Genomic DNA, 4,345 nt, shown 5'->3' with positions numbered 1-4,345 from the left:
AAAATTTCATATTTTGCCCATGATCTAAGATAATCTAAGAAATGGGTGGTATTTGGATTACACCCTATTTTTTGACATTTTAATACAATTAACCTAAGACTAATCTTAATAATGTTTGAGAATGTAAGATTACGAGGTGTAATGTTACATAACGTGAACCAAACACTTTTAAAAGGTGCATGTCATCCATTTAATCACTGTTATATCTGTTCTTTTTGACACAGTGTATAGAACAAACCATAGCCTTTTCCCAACCCATAAATTGAAGTGTAATGTATTTTAGTGCACTCGAACCCACATCCTCATACATTGGCAACAAAACCCACAATGTTATATAATTACTATGTGTGAGTTTTCTCTTAAATTATTTTGGATTTAAATCTTATTATGTACTAGCATTATCCAAATTTATTCCTAATTAGGTTCTGATATATTGCAATTGTTAATCTATTGTGCTTTGTGTTGAGTTAATTCTGACTGTAATTCATCGCATATGCATTATTCGTAATTTGTATTTATGGTTATTCTCATAAATTCATTACAAATTTGTTTTTCGTACACAAAATTATGAAATATTATATAATACTAGATTTTGCTAAGCCCACAATGTGGGTGAACAAAAATATTTTATATTAAAAATATATATTTATAGTCTATTGAGTCTTAGCTAGATATTGTTTCCAGTGAAGGAGGGCGTGGGTTCGAATGCGTTGAAGTGCCTTATCCTCCTATTTAAGGGTTGGGGAGGACTTATGGATAGTTCTATGTATTGTATCAAAAAGAGCAGATTTGATACTGAACCTAAATAATTATAAAATTATTTCAACAATTGATTATGACCTGAGTGATAAGAGATTTTTATTTAAATTTATTGGTTTTGTGTTTGATCCTAAATAATGTTTTTAATTATTTTATTTGAAAATATTATATAAAAATACAAAATAATAAAATGCCCTTATAATACTATTAATTACCTTTAAGGTAAAAATAATATTTCATAACTAAGTTAGTGTTGTATACCAACTCAAATAGAGATTTTTTGACTAAATTTTCAGACTAGTCTTTATTAAATAGATAAAATGAAATTACATAATATAATACCAAGAAGAGAAAAACAGATAAACTAAAATCGGCCCACAAGACTTAAAGTGGGCCAAATAAAAGAAAAAGAAAAACAATTTAGATATTTATGCAAAATAGTCTAGAGAGATAATAAAAGCGTCGAACGATTGCCCAATCAAAAATTACTAATACATGTCCTGTCGACTGACCATCATTACTCATTTCTTTTTGACGGTTTCAGTTCTCGGGAAAGCTTCTCCTTTCAAAATCTTATTCATTTACTTTTCTTAAGACGATCCTCTCATTTATCTTCTTCTTTGATCATATTCAGTCTGGTTCACGCACCCAATCGATTTCCTTTTGATTTTCGGCATACCCAGAGACCTTTATTACCAGGTACACCTCCTCCTTTCTTTTTAAAGTTTCTGTTGCCAGTATATGAGCAAGAGCATTTGCTGATCTCGATGTATGCTTGAACAAAAAATTCCTAGATCTATTTGCTCTCTGTTGAATATCATATATACATATGCTCCTACCTATGATTGATATTGACTCTTGTTTTTACATTTCTTGATTATTGCTAGAGAATCTCCTTTGATTATGATTGCCAGCCATTTCTTTTCGATTCCTATTTGGACTGTTTTTCTACATGCAATTGCTTCAGCAGCAAAGGCGGATGCCACCCCTTGATGGATTTTTGAGCAAGATAAGAGGACTATCCCTTCTTTATTCCTGGCCACAATACCTGAAGCCAATTGGTAATGGCGCCCATCATACAATCAAACATAATTTTAATGAATTCACTAGGTGGGTGACTCCATCTTATAAACTCCTTTATACTCAATGGATTTCATTTTTCAAGACCGTTTAATTCAGCAATATAATTATTGATGAAGCTCGCTATTTCCTGGCTTGTACTAATTTTCTTTTTGTGCATTCTAGTATTTCTTTCTCCCCAGATGGCCCAGAGTGCACAACAAAAAAGATAATATTAACAAGGGGTAAACTGATCAAAAACTTAGGTAAACCACTATACAAAATCCATATTAATTAGTATCCACAAGAATATTCTAAATTGATAATGTTGTCCAAAATTCAACTGAATTAGGGCATTCACGAAATATATGATCGATTGTTTTAGCTCTTCCGCGACATTGGGGGCAACTTGTATTATTCCTGTTTTTTTTTCCTGCATATTGACTATTGTAGGCAAATAGTTTCGTGATATTCTCCAGATTGTAAACTTGATTTTTGTTGGTAGATTTAGGAGCCAGAGTTTTTTTGTAAAATTTCCTGTAGACGGTTTGTAAAGTGTAAGCTCTAGGATTTTCATCAGAAGTTTGTAATAGTTTATAGTCGCTCCGAACCAAAAACTTGTCGGAAGATTCACCTCCCCAGACAAGAAATCATCATGAGGTACTCGTGCCAAGGGGATCCGGAGGATTTTTTTTGTATCTTCCTCTGAAAAGGTATTGTTAATCAGTTCCCTTTTCCACATTCTTTCATTACTATCGATTAACTCAGTAACTTTAGAATCTCGCATAGTATTAACAACTGAAGATAATCTAAAATTTATTGCGTCTAGAATCCAAGCATCGTCATTAATAGAGATATTAATACCTGTACCCACCTGCCAGCTTAGTCTTTTGGCCAAAATACCTTTCGCCGCCCAGATACTTTTCCATATATAAGAACTTGTATTTCCCAAACGAGAGTTTAAAAAATGATTATTCAAAAAATACTTTGCTTTAAGCACTCTCGGAACAAGAGAATTCTGATTATTAATAATCCTCTACCCTTACTTAACTAGTAGGGAAATACTGAACTGAGACATGTTTCTAAAACCCATTACCCCTCCTCTTTTGGGGGACACATATACTTCCATTGGCCCTTTCTTTCCCTGTCCTTTTTGCCACCAAAATTTAGCTAAAATGTTTTCTAATTCCCCACATAAAGATTTTGGTAGAAGAAATCATGACATAGTATAAGTTGGTATTGCTTGAATAACAGACTTTATAAAAACCTCATTTCCCCTTTGTGATAGTAGCTTTGTACTTCATCTTTCAATTCTTAAGTAAACCCTATTCTTGAGATTCTGAAAAGATTCTTTCTTCTGTCTTCCTACCACATTAGGGAGTCCTAAATATTTTTTCCAGATTTGTTGAGCTTTTCACACCTAATAAAGTCAAAATTTCTTCTTTGTCCCCCTCTACTGTGTTTGAGCTATAGAAAATCGCCGATTTATTAAAATTTACGCATTGACCTGAGCATCGTTCATATTCCTTCAGAATTTCTTTTAAAGTCATTGCTCCTCTTTTTGTAGCTTTACCAAACAAAATACAATCATCTGCAAATAGAATGTGTGATATCTTTGTTCCACTTCTACTAGCTTTTACTCCTTTTAACAAGACCTCTCTTATTGCCAATCTTATCAAAGATGAGAGTCTCTTACTGCATATCAAAAAAAGAAAAGGGCTAAGTGGGTCACTTTGACGGAGCCTTCTAGTAGGTTTGAAAAATTTCCTCTTCTTCCATTAATGTTCACTGCATAAGAGACTGTTGAGATATATCTCACAATTAATGCCAACCATTCCTTTGCAAAGCCCATCCGAAGTATTACTTCCTTCAAAAAAAAAACCCATTCAACTCTATCAAAAGCTTTGCTTATGTCTAATTTTATTGCCATAAATCTTTTTTTCCCGATACGTTTCTGACATAACATGTATAAAATTTCGTAGGCTAATAGCACATTGTCAGAAATTAACCTTTCAAAAACGAAAGCACTCTGAGCACTGTCAATACATCTTCTTATGATTTCTTGAAGACAATTTGCTATTGATTTGGCCACAATTTTGTAGATAATTATGCATAGGCTAATAGGTCTAAAATTGACAAAGCTTATAGGGTTTGGGATTTTTGGAATAAGCACTATATCCGTAAGTTTTAAAGAGTCAAAATCCTTACCATCATTCAAAATTACCAAACAAAAAGTTTCAACATCTTTACCTACAATGTGCCAAAATCTCTGAAAAAGTAATGCCGGAAAACTATCATAGCCTGGTGCTTTAGTGGGCCCTATTCCTTTCAAAGTCGAATAAACCTCTTCTGCCGTGTTTGTTGCTAACAAAGCTATATTGATATCAGAGGAGATATTAATGTCAATGCTCGTTAAGAGATGGGATAAATTCCCAATTCTATTAGACGAAAATAAATTCTAGAAAAAATTAGAAATAGCCTCATTAATCGCTGATTTATCAAAAATTTCCCTTCCTTCGTCTAATTC

General features: G+C 32.7%; 1 long non-coding RNA gene across 1 annotated transcript; it reads left to right on the top strand.

Moving 5' to 3' along the window:
• Window positions 1-1,214: 1,214 nt before the first annotated feature.
• Window positions 1,215-2,544, top strand: LOC108460543 (uncharacterized). Its single transcript, XR_008287164.1, has 4 exons — window positions 1,215-1,458; window positions 1,647-1,869; window positions 2,005-2,084; window positions 2,171-2,544. It is a non-coding gene; the product is annotated as an uncharacterized LOC108460543 (long non-coding RNA).
• Window positions 2,545-4,345: the final 1,801 nt, after the last annotated feature.

This window comes from Gossypium arboreum, chromosome 8, assembly GCF_025698485.1.
Source record: "Gossypium arboreum isolate Shixiya-1 chromosome 8, ASM2569848v2, whole genome shotgun sequence".
NCBI lineage: Eukaryota > Viridiplantae > Streptophyta > Magnoliopsida > Malvales > Malvaceae > Gossypium > Gossypium arboreum.
This window is presented reverse-complemented; position numbering and strand designations above follow the sequence as displayed.